The 12,701-nt window shown below is 37.6% G+C and overlaps 1 protein-coding gene across 1 annotated transcript in view; it reads left to right on the top strand.

The window, feature by feature from the left end:
• EPS15 (epidermal growth factor receptor pathway substrate 15) overlaps positions 1 to 12,701 on the top strand; it is a 66,419-nt gene that overhangs the window by 717 nt on the left and 53,001 nt on the right. The window lies entirely within an intron of this gene.

Below are 12,701 nucleotides of genomic sequence, written 5' to 3'. Positions count from 1 at the left end.
TTCACTAAGTGCTAAGTAGCTTCATTTTACAAATAGAAAAGACAATAAAACTTCAGTTTCTGATGGGGAAATGACACAAAAGAGGTATTTCAAACATTAAAAATACAGAAAATTGGGCAGTGTTGCATTTAGAGCAGTAAGCAATGCATGTGATCATGTTATTGGAGCACCGCTTCTTAAATGCCACACCAGCACATACAGGAGGTTGGATATCAAAGCACTGGTAGCAGTTGCCAGTAAGAGCTCATGGATGGGCATTTCTTAACATGTTACTTGTATGTTGGATTTCCTTGTCCTGATAGTTTGCAATGGGCAAAAACTCTAAAATTGTTAGATCCATTATTTTGTTTTAATGTAGCACATTCACCAGAGATTGTCTGACAGGTGGACCATGCTAGGGTGGGGAGAATGATTTACTGAGGGGCTGAGGAAGAAGCCAGAGAGAGAGACTTCTTATTAGAAGTTGATTCCATTATTGTACTTATTTTTCTGGAATTTTCTTAAAGGTAATACAAAGTTAAGAGATGATCACTAATATATTTCTCTTTGTGGTAGTGAGATATGGAATGGTTACCGCAATTATATTATTTTTGTGCAATTTTTCAACTTCTTAAATGCAAGAGTCATAGACTTTAAGCAGTTATTGCTGAAAATAGCTTAAGAATGGAATATAAAATCTCAAAAGTTTTCTCAATCTGAAGCGGTAGTTATAGTTACTGATATAATATTGGACAGCTTCTAAATTTAGCTAGATAATGTTTCAAAGTACAAACGTTTTTGCAGTAGACAATATTTTTTTATTTGTGTACATCTATCTATGGTTTTTCACTATTGCATCTTTTGAGGATGTGAATTTTAAATAGCCACTTTGGGAGAACACTAAAATTTACATTGTTCTTTTCAGGCTAAATCGGCTACCCTCGAATATTTGATTTCTTATATTTATAGAAGTTTTGTTATCAGTCAAAATTGCTTTGTTATATGCTTGTCCTTCTTTTACTTAGTGGTGATGGTAAGGTATATGTTAATTCTTAAGCTTTGCCAAATCCAAAATGTGTGCTTGGCAGAGGAAGTCTAAATTGTTGAATTTTTTTGCATAAGGTGTTGTAAATAAAAGATATCTTGGGGCGTGGTTAGTATAGGCCAAGTTCTAATGGTTGAGCGTGCAAGTTCATTGAAAAAAGAACGCAGGATTAAAGCTTTGCATTAGTAGATTCATTACTCATTCCACCCCAATACAGGTGTTGCATTGTCCATGGTAATGAGATACTAGATTAAGAATAACATGGATAATTGACATCTACAAGTAATTAAAACTTTTCATTTTAGTGATTATTTTCAATTTTCTGGAGCAAGACAACTTACCTGAAAATGATAACAAGTGTATTGTATTACCTATTGAGTTAACTCTGATTTAGCCATTGGTAATGAGGCACAGAGTAAGAATAACATGAATAATTAAGATCTGTAACTAACTTGAACTCCTAATGCTTATTTTCTAATTTCTCTGGCAAAAGGCAGTTTACTAGAGCTTATTAATAACTATCAGAATCAAAGAACTTCACTGCTTCTTTCTGACCCCACTTTCTAATGTAGGTGCTAATGAATAATGCCAAAATGAAGACATCAAGGGAGAAGTAAGGGAATATTGACCATCAGTAAATGTCTTTCTGCCTAATCCAAACTTGGCTTTTCTGAGTATTCTTGCTTTTCTCCATATTTATAAAGTCACAGATAGTGATTATATGAGCTCATATCTCAAGCACAGAAACCAAACTTTCAACGCCTCTTTAGATGTGACCAAAGTGCCAAAAGATTAGTTTTTTTTTTTAGCATTTATATAGTCTCCCTAATTCAGTTAAATTAGGAAATCTGCTACATAATTAATTTCTACATGTTTGTTTCCTGTATGTATTCCCATGAATTACCATCTTGAAAACTTACAGTTCAAGACTTTTTTCTTAAAGAGCAAACCAGCAATTAACTTCCTATTTTATGTCGTGAGATGATCACTTAACTCATATGATGTACACTGCTAGTTTGTCAAGTTCCATGGAGAAATTAGGCCCAAAATGATCCAAGGAGGGGAAACTGTAAAAGGATATTCTATCTCAAATGTTTATGGTTTGAGCTTTTTGTTGTTACAGGGAGAAGGTAGACCCACATTCTTTCCTACCTTAAACTGCATATGTACAGTTCTATTAAATATTTTCTTCAGGTAGTCAACACATATTTAGGAATTCACCCTCTCATATGTATGCTTTTCAGTTTTGCATAGAAGTTTATAGGAAACGACTTGGTATCAGACAAACTTAATTCAGTTCCTGGTTCTGGCTCTTCCAAGGTTTGAGATCCTAAGGAAGAAATTCAACCACTCTACACATTAGTTTTCTCTTCTGTAATATGAGATAATAAAAATACCAAACAGTTTGCTGTTAGAATAAAATGATATAATGCAGGTAAAGTGCCTCAGAGTGATTGGCACAAGGTAAGCATTCAGTATATGTTCTAATTAATAGTAGTATTCTATATCTTACTGTCATCTCTTTGTTACTCTCCATCGTCATGCTCTTTCTTCTCTGACTTCTATCTTCACATGGCTACATAGGACTAACCAATTTGAAAATACCTTTTTGTTGTTGTTGTTGCTGTCACTTTAGCTACCAGCCTGTTTTTCTCTATTGTTGTTTCTTTGTGTGGCCCTTTTCCCCCTTCCTAGCTTTTCAGTAACCCTACTTAGTTTCCTGTTCACCCATACCATTGTGCTTAATTTATCTCCCCAGGACCAAGAATAATCTTAAGGCCAAATCCATTGGTCCTTCCTACATTGGTTACTGACTTCTTGGGTTGCATTCTCCTAGATATTCATAGCCCCACCTCTTTGACCTTTTGCTTCTGTTGCCTTTGCCAGGGACAGACGGACACACTCTGACCCCCTCTTTCCTCCCTTTTCCATACCCCCTGTAATCCGTATACTGATAACTCACAAATATTTGTCAAGCCCTCAGTTCTCTTGAGTGCTAGTCTGACATCTCCAGTTAGGCATTTTGAGGTTTATCATTTCAAAGCCAGTATATCTAAAATGAGTCTCATCTTGTTGAAAAAAATTGGCTTCAAGTTTTGAACTTTTCTGTTTCTGTCAGTGTTTTTCTTTCTCACTACTGCCACCCCTATCACCTAACATCTGAAATTTTGACGTCAGATGTAAGTGCTTACTCCATCCTCCTCCTGACTTTCTTCCTAAACCAATTTTAGTTATGACTCTCAGATGTGAAAATCTTTACTGCTGCCCACTGCCACTGTTAATAATGGGAGGATGTCATCCTCATGGATATATTGGAATTGGAAAAAAATTATAGGCCATCCTCTTGTACTACTTATTTTTTGATTGCCTGCCTCTGAACTGTGCGCCATACACATGCTCTTTTTTATTCCCACCCTTATACCTTTTGTTGTTGCAACCTAGAATGTTCCTTACCCCCCTGCTTATGTGAATTCTACCCATGCCTTAAAGTCCAGCTCAAACTGACCACTTTTCTAAACTTTCTCTTCCCTGTCCCTTCAGTCTATACCTGTCTTTCCTGTGTTGGAACTCCCAGAGAAGTGTGTGTACACTTATATGGCACGTTCAGTACGTTACCTTATTGTACTATTTTAATGTGTATGTATATAGATTCCAATATCTTATAGCTTACATTGTGAGCTCCTTAAGCTTAGAAATTGTACCTTGGATCTTATTTTTCACTATGTATGGTAATGTATTCTTAGATGGAGGTAAATTTAAGGAAGATACTGACAGTAGAAATGAATAAACTTCCATTTTGTGCATGAAATTAAAAATAGGGCAACACACACTCAGAAACCACAGGCAGAATGGATCAGGAGCACAGCTGGTATCATGAAGAGTCAGACATTTCCATATTGTTCATACTACCTTCATGAGAGAGAAGCTCCCAATTATTTAAACGTTATCAGTAAAGATTTAGTAGTTCATAGTAATTGCCCATATTTTTTTTCCCTAGATGAAGAAGGATGGCTTATTTTGGGTAGAAATAAAATTAGATACATGAGCTCAACATTCTTTTCCTGGCGATAATGTTCTTAGAACATGCTGAGAAGCATATGATTGAGAAATAAAGGCAGGCTGTTAGTAGGGTTTTCTAACATCTACCCTAGTTTAATAGACTCCCTTTCTGGTCTTTGACTTAAACATCTTGCTCTATAGTTGATACTTTTTTATATGAAGACTATTCCTAGGGGCTTCCCTGGTGGTGCAGTGGTTAAGAATCCTCTTGCCAATGCAGGGGACACGGGTTCGAGCCTTGGTCCGGGAAGATCCCACATGCCGCAGAACAACTAAGCCCGTGCACCACAACTACTGAGTCTGCGCTCTAGAGCCCGCGAGCCACAACTACTGAGCCCATGTGCCACAACTGCTGAAGCCCACGTGCCTAGAGCCCATGCTCCACAACACGAGAAGCCACCCCAATGAGAACACACCGCAACAAAGAGTAGCCCCTGCTCTCCCCAACTAGAGAAAGCCCACGCGCAGCAACGAAGACCCAACACAGCCAAAAATAAATAAATTTTTAAAAAAGGAGAGAATATTCCTATAACTTCCATTTTGAGAATTAGGCCAACGTAACGAATGTACCTGATTATTTATAGTTTTGGATTAAGTCTGTAGAATTTTTTTTTAATCACTTAAATAGCATTTTCTGTAAGATTACCAAAATACTTCAAGTTACCTTTGTTCTTTTTAATAGTCTTCAAGTATGGATATACTAGTGTACAAGTATAGATATACTGTATATATGGTTTGGGGTTTTTTTTAAGTTTTATTCATAAACTAGTGTCCTGTTGTTTATTTTTTACTCTGTATTTATATGAAACAGATACAAATGTATTCATATTTCATAGATTTACCTCTTTAGTTGTACAACTGACTTGGGTTGCTAAAATTAATTATTTTATTCTTAAATATAGCTGAGAATTTTTAAATCTTTTTCTTTTTTTTTTTTTTTTTTTCGGTACGCGGGCCTCTCACTGTTGTGGCCTCTCCCATTGCGGAGTACAGGCTCTGGACGCGCAGGCTCAGCGGCCATGGCTCACGGGCCTAGCCGCTCTGCGGCATGTGGGATCTTCCCAGACCGGGGCACGAACCTGTGTCCCCTGCATCGGCAGGTGGACTCTCAACCACTGCGCCACCAGGGAAGCCCTAGCTGAGAATTTTTATGTATTTGTTTAAATTTTATTTCCACTACCCCCCGTAGCACATCAGGGAATTTGGAGGAATGGGGACAAATTTATCATTTTCTTTAACTTGTGTGATTTCTAGAAAATAGGACACTTTCCTTGAAATTTATTTTTCTTATTTTTTTGAAATTTATTTTAAAATAAAGCCAAGATCCCAGTTCAAGGATCCCTTCATTCCTGGATGAGGAACCTTGGATGTGGCTTGCTTTGGTATTTTTCTAAAACAGACCTTGGCAACGCATTACAGAAGTCTTGTTCACTTTATCCTTGCCATTTTCTAATTGCTGCTATCCTCTTTTCTTTTGTTGTTGATGACACAGGTGAGTAAGTAGAGCATGATCATGGAAAGTAGAACGTAACTAGGAAGGCATCTGCAAATGTCTTTATTCACTCACTTGATGAGATGGCATTTGATAGTAACTGAGGTTGCGCACTAATTCAGGAGAGGATTTTCCCAAAGGGCTACCTTAAGATAAAAAGAAAGTTATCCTAGTTTAGTGGAAGACACTGTTTGCTGCTGCCCTAGTCAAGGGTGGGCAGGAGGTGGGGGCAGGGAGGGAGATGTACATCTGTTGACTTTACTTAGTCTCAGGATAAGCAAGTCTGTACCAAAATAAAATAGCCAAGTATATTTGGATATTGAAATTTTTGTGAAAACGCATTACAGTGGTAGTAGTCTTACCAAGTAATTTTACAGTGAAGTTTGATTCTTATTCTTGTTCACGTGTATGTTCGCATCTGTTCATTTTGATTTTGTGCAGTTTACTAAGTTTGCTTACTGAAAAAGACCTTTGTGTGTGTGGATTCATGTTGGAATTTTTTTTAGAGAAGATCTTTTTCATATTTAGATGAGACATGGAGAAACATTAATTATAATTAATTTTAATGTGGACATCTATCCAACTTAAAATATATCACTAATGTGAGGTAGTTTCTCAGTAACCTTTCGCTTAAGGCCTGTGCTTTTGTGTTACTATGTGGATTTTTACTATAGCCAAGAAGTGAGGTTGGGAAATTTGAGTGAATGTGTTTGCTCTTTGGAAGAGAAAGGGCAAGAATGAGTAAATATTATATTGGCTTGTTTATTCCCTTTCCTCTTGCATAAACTTTTCTTCTAGGGGTGCGTTTAAAGTGACTCTCTAAAAATGCAAGTTCTGAAATCTGGTTCATTTTATTAAAGGAAACCAGCATCAATCCCACTATTGGTAGTTCATACATAAAAATTCAGTTACATTGGAATATTTTTATATTGGTATGAAACCATGAGAGGTATGTGATACTTAAAAAACTGCAAACTTGACATTTTATGATTATAAAGGTAATATGGGTCCCTAGTAATCATGTAAAATAAAGAAAAATATAAAAGGAAAGAAACCCTACAATTTCACGTTCCAGGGAGAGCCGTTGTTAACATTTTGCTATATTTTCTATGAATGTATATAAATGGCTTTATATTTATTTGCCATTATACTGTATATGCCTTTGTATTCAACTTTTAATTTTTATTATTTTTTATGTTTTTGGCTGTGTTGGGTCTTCGTTGCTGCGCATGGGCTTTCTCTAGTTAGACAGCGAGTGGGAGCAACTCTTCGTTGCGGTGCACGGGCTTCTCCTGCGGTGGCTTCTCTTGTTGCAGAGCACGGGCTCTAGGTGCGCGGGCTTCAGTAGTTGCCACGGGCCCTAGAGTGTGCGGGCTTCAGTAGTCGTGGCTCGCGGGCTCTAGAGCGCAGGCTCAGTAGTTGTGGCGCATGGGCTTAGTTGCTCCACGGCATGTGGGATCTTCCCGGACCAGGGATTGAACCCATGTCCCCTGCCTTGGCAGATGGATTCTTAACCACTGTGCCACCAGGGAAGTCCCTGTATTCAACTTTTAAAAATTAGCATTATGTCCTAGACATTTTCTTACGTTACATGACCCTTTTAAGGCAAATTTTATTTTTCTAATTGTACTTACAATGTAAGTAGAGACATCATAATTACATCTATTTATATAAAGACTGGGTATTGTTAGTGATGTGAAGTCCAAGATTTTTCTTCGGGGTTTGGGAGAGGGTAGGAAATTAGACTAGAATATTCGAAGATGGGAATAAGTAACATATTTTTCCTATTCCTATTAAGCATTTCTTTAAAAATGCTTTTTGGATCAGTATATCATTATATATAAACCATATAATAATTTTATGAACAGAGTATTGACAGTGGGTTGTTTTCCCAAATCTAAAATTACTTCAGATCTGCAGGTGGCATACTTTCAAAATATTTTGTAATTAAATTATGAGAATTTTTCAAACCACTGTAGTTTTTCAAGCTACTGCGTTAAAGTGAAGCTGTTACTATGCCTTTCTGAGGAGTAAGAATAAAATATAAATGTAAAAAAAGAAATTCATAAGTTTAAAAGCATGAGAAAGATATATGCCACAGTGACATGCTAAATCAGTAAAGATTATTTCCATATAATGGAAATTTTATTATTTAAAAAATTTTTTTAAACTTTTTGGCTGTGCCACGTGGGATGTGGGATCTTAATTCCCTGACTAGGAGTTGAACCCGGGTCCCCTGCATTGGAAGTATGGAGTCTTAACCACTGGACCGCCAGGAAAGTCCCTGGAAATTTTTTTTTTTTTTTTGCGGTACGCGGGCCTCTCACTGTTGTGGCCTCTCCCGTTGCAGAGCACAGGCTCCGGACGTGCATGCTCAGCGGCCATGGCTCATGGGCCCAGCCGCTCCGCGGCATGTGGTATCTTCCCGGACCGGGGCACGAACCCGTATCTCCTGCATCAGCAGGCAGACTCTCAACCACTGCACCACCTGGGAAGCCCCCCTGGAAATTTTAAATGTCAAATCAGTCTTGGTCTATTGACTGTACAAATATTGAATCAGTATAGAAATTTAGATATTATTTTAATTTAACAAAATGCATTTATTATAGGTCAGTTAGAGGCTAGTTTTAATATTTTGCTATAGTTTAAATGCAGAGTGAAGCTTTCCCATAGTATGTTGAAAGAACGTAAAGCCCTTTCTGTCAGCCTCAGGCACGTTTCCCACTAGTTTCTCCCAGATACTAGAATCCTTGTGATAGTTACGAATCATTGCGTAATTAATCGTCTGGAATGTGCGAGGTATTGTACTAGATTGTGGAACCTCTAAGAAAGATGAGGCATTGGCTCTGTCCTTCAGCAGGTTATTATTTAGAGGTAACTATAATACAGTGTAGTAAGTGTCATAATAGAGGTTAGGTACAAACTGCTGTAAGAGCACAGGTAAAGGAACTTCAAGGTGGGTCAGAGGATATTAAATTTGGCTGGGCCTTGAAGAATGAAAAGTGAGCTTCCAGATAGCAATGGTGTGGAAGGGCATTCAAGGCAGAGCAGATGGTGTAGGAAAGGCACACGGACATTGAAGTATATTGTCTATTGGAGGAAGAGGGTCTATTGAGGATGGGGCACAGGTGACCACGAAGAAAAGAGGGTAGTAAAAGAGGAAGGATAATGTTGGGCCCAGAATTGAAGGTTCTAAGGTATCTTGTAGCCTGTTTTACTTTATCCTATAGATAAGAGGGAACCATCACGTATTTTTGAAATAGCAGAGTGATTAAAGAAATCTCCTTTGCAATGAGTTATTTTTTAAAGAAAGTTAGACATTTGGAATAGGAGAAACAAAGGCAAAATAAATTATGAATCAGGAGAGGGACAATGAAAACTAGCATGTATCTGTTGAGAGCCAATGTGAGGTGCATATCTAAAGGTGTATCTCCATTTTGAGTGTGGATCGGTTAACAGTGTAAGCAAGGTTAAAAATTTAGGCATTAAAAAAAAATTTAGGCATGCTGCTAAATTAATAATAAAGTACTAGCAGAGCTCACCATTATGAATCTGTAATCACCTAGACTCATGGAATGTTAGCCCAAGAAGAGTCTTTCATTGATCATCCATTGTGTTGGCTCTTTTAAGGGAATTTTTTTTTTGTGGTACGCTGGCCTCTCACTGCTGTGGCCTCTCCCGTTGCGGGCCTCTCACTGCTGTGGCCTCTCCCGTTGCGGAGCACAGGCTCCTGACGCGCAGGCTCAGTGGCCATGGCTCACGGACCCAGCCGCTCTGCGGCATGTGGGATCCTCCCGGACCGGGGCACGAACCCGTGTCCCCTTCAACGGCAGGCGGACTCTCAACCACTGCGCCACCAGGGAAGCCCTAAGGGAATTTTTTAAGGAAAGCAGCATGGTAGTAGTTTTACTTTTAAATTGATCAGTTGGTTGAGAAAATATAAGTTAAAAAGCAATTATTAAAAACATTGTTCAGTGTCTTATTTAATCACAGAAACATCTGCATATATTTGAAAAATAGTGGCACATGTGTGAAAAATTTAGTCTACAGACAGTGTGTAGCATAGCATATAGCAGAGCTCAGACTCTGGAAGGAGAAATGAGAACCTACTGTATTGCACAAGGAACTCTACTCAATGCTCTCTGGTGACCTAAATGAGAAGGAAATCCAAAAAAAGAGGAGATGTGTGTATATATATAGCTGATTTACTTTGCTGTACAGTATAAACTAACACAATATTGTAAAGCAACTATACTCCAATAAAAATTTTTTTAAAAACCTAGTTTGAATTTATCACTTGCTTAATTGTATCTTTGAACAAGTTACTTGCTCATCTGTGCCTCAGTTTTCTCATGTGTAAAATGTGAATAATAGTATCTACGTCATAGATTTGTCATATGGGGTGTAAATGAGTGTAACAGTACCTAGCACAATGTAAGGGCCATTGAAAATGTTTGCTGTCATGTTGATGATGCGATCTTGTATAAGTCATGCAATCATTCAGAGACCTTCTGATAAGTTTTTCTTCTATTTTCTTAGATTCTTATTCTGATGAATGATCATTGGGGTCTTTGAATAGTATGTTATTTAAAGGATATTGTTACTTTTAGAAACTTGTGTTCACAATTTTACTTCACTGTCTTCGAGATCTCTGCCCACCTCGTGCAGACACATGCCTTAGGAGTTATCAATCCATTCTTCTTTCTCACCCGTGGTTCCTGGAGACAATCAAGTCCTAATTCCCTATGGAATCCTTTGTATATAATGAATTAACCTCTCTCCTGTGCATCTGCAGTGGTACTAGTAATTTACCATTCTTCAGAGAATTGGGAAAATAGTCATTCAAGTGATCTTCTCTGGTTCAAATGAGGAACCCCAATTGTCAGAGGATGTGTAAATTTGGCCATCTTGGCTGCTGTGTTTCATGGTGGTAATGATAATGGCAAGGTTGCATTCATCTGTCTCTCAGCTCTCCCTTGTACAGAGATTTCCCACTGTATTTTTTTTAAATCTGTATCCGTTTTTTAAAAAATAAATTTATTTATTTATTATTTTTGGCTGTGTTGGGTCTTTGTTGCTGCATGCAGGCTTTCTCTAATTGTGGTGAGCGGGGGCTACTCTTTGTTGCAGTGCGCTGGCTTCTCTTGTTGCTGAGCACGGGCTCTAGGCTCACGGGCTTCAGTAGTTGTGGTGCGTGGGCTCTAGAGTGCAGGCTCGGTAGTTGTGGTGCACGGGCTTAGTTGCTCTACAGCATGTGGAATCTTCCTGGACCAGGGCTCGAACCTGTGTCCCCTGCATTGGCAGGTGGATTCTTAACCACTGCACCACCAGGGAAGCCCCTAATCTCTGTATCCTTTATCATTAAGCATAAGATCTAGCACATAGATGAATAAATAAACAGGTCATTTTCAGAATGGTTTATCTTTTTTTGTTTTAAGACATTTTCTTACACTGAGATCTGTATTTTCTTCTGCACATTTTAAAGTTTTGTCTTTCACATTAGGTCTGTAGTATACCTGGAATTAATTTTTCTGTTTGGTATGATTTAGAGACTTATAATTTTTTTCTTCTTGCCATACGGGTATGCCCAGCATCATTTACTGAATAGTTAGTTCTCTTTTCCTCCAGTCAATTTTAATGTCATGCTTTCTCATCATTTTTTCTTTATATATCTAGATCTGTGTCTAAGTTCTGTTTTCTCTTCCTTTGATCTGTTTGTCTATCCTTGCATCAAACCAAGCTGTCATAGTTATCTTAGCTTTCCAGTAATTCATAATATCTTATAGGGTAAGTCCTTTTTACATTTTATAATGCTGTTTTTGGTTTTTTTCTTTGTTCTTCCAAATAATTTTTAGAATATGTTCTTCCAGAGCTTTTCAGGTTCCTTGGAAAATCTTGTTAGGATTTTCATTGGAGTGTATAGATTAATTAGGAGAGAATTAACACCTTTACTGTGTTATTCATCATTCACTAAATAGTAATGGAGTACCTCTTGTATACTGGGAACTGGGAATATAGCAGTGAACAAAATTCGCAAATATCCCTGGACTCATGGAGCTTACATTCTAATAGAAGGAGATACGTTCTATTACTCATAGTAGCCAAAGCTAGGATCAGTCTAAATGTCCATCAAAAGTATATCCATACAATGGAATACTACTAAGCAATAGAAAGGAACAAACTACGTATACATGCAGTAACATGGATGAATCTCAAAATATACTGGGTATAAGAATACAGTAGGCTACAAAACAAAAAAAGAATACGGTAGACTACACATTACCATAGACTACATATTATATGATTCTATTTATATGAAATGTCTATAAAAGGTAAAATTATAGCAGCAGAAAGCAGGTCATTGGTTGCCTGGGGCTTGAAATGGGAATGAGAATTGACTCCTAAATGGTATGAAGGAACTTTTTAGGTTGTGGAAGTGTTATAAAACTGAATTGTGATGATCATTGCACAACTGTATATATTAACTAAAACTCACTGAGTTGTATACTTACAATGGGCACCTTTTATGGTTGTATAAATTATATCTCATAAAGCTATTTAATTATTTTATGCCAACTCAGATGCAACTTGAAAACATGCTAAGTCGCAAAGAAGCCAGTCACAAAAAAATACGTTGTATGAGTCCATTCATATAAAATATCTAGAACAGACAAAGCTATAGAGATAAAAAGTAGATTGGTGGTTGCCTAGGGCTGGAGTGATTGGGAGGGAAATAGGGAGTGACTTGCTAACGGGTATGGGGTTTCTTTTTGCAGTGACAAAAATGTTCTAAAATTGTTGTGGTCATGGTTCCACAACTCTGTAAATATACTAAAAACCATTGACTTTAAATGGGTGAATTGTATGATATGTAAATTATCTCAATAAAAGCTCTTCTAGAAAATAAATAAAATTATATGCTGTATATGAAGGAGAATCAGTGGAGGGAGATGGTGGTGGGTGATGGTGAGGAAGGCCTCACTGAGAAGTTAACAGTTGAGCAAAGACTTCAAAGAGATGGGGGATTGAGGCATGTGGATACTTGGGGGAAGAACTTTCTAGGAAGAGGGGATAATCAGTGAAAGATCCCGAGAAGGGAGCATATCTAACAGGTTTGAGAAGCAG

This window comes from Phocoena phocoena, chromosome 1 (assembly GCF_963924675.1).
Source record: "Phocoena phocoena chromosome 1, mPhoPho1.1, whole genome shotgun sequence".
Taxonomy (NCBI): Eukaryota; Metazoa; Chordata; class Mammalia; order Artiodactyla; family Phocoenidae; genus Phocoena; species Phocoena phocoena.
Note: the sequence above shows the minus strand (reverse complement) of the source record. Positions and strands in the feature narration are given on the sequence as shown.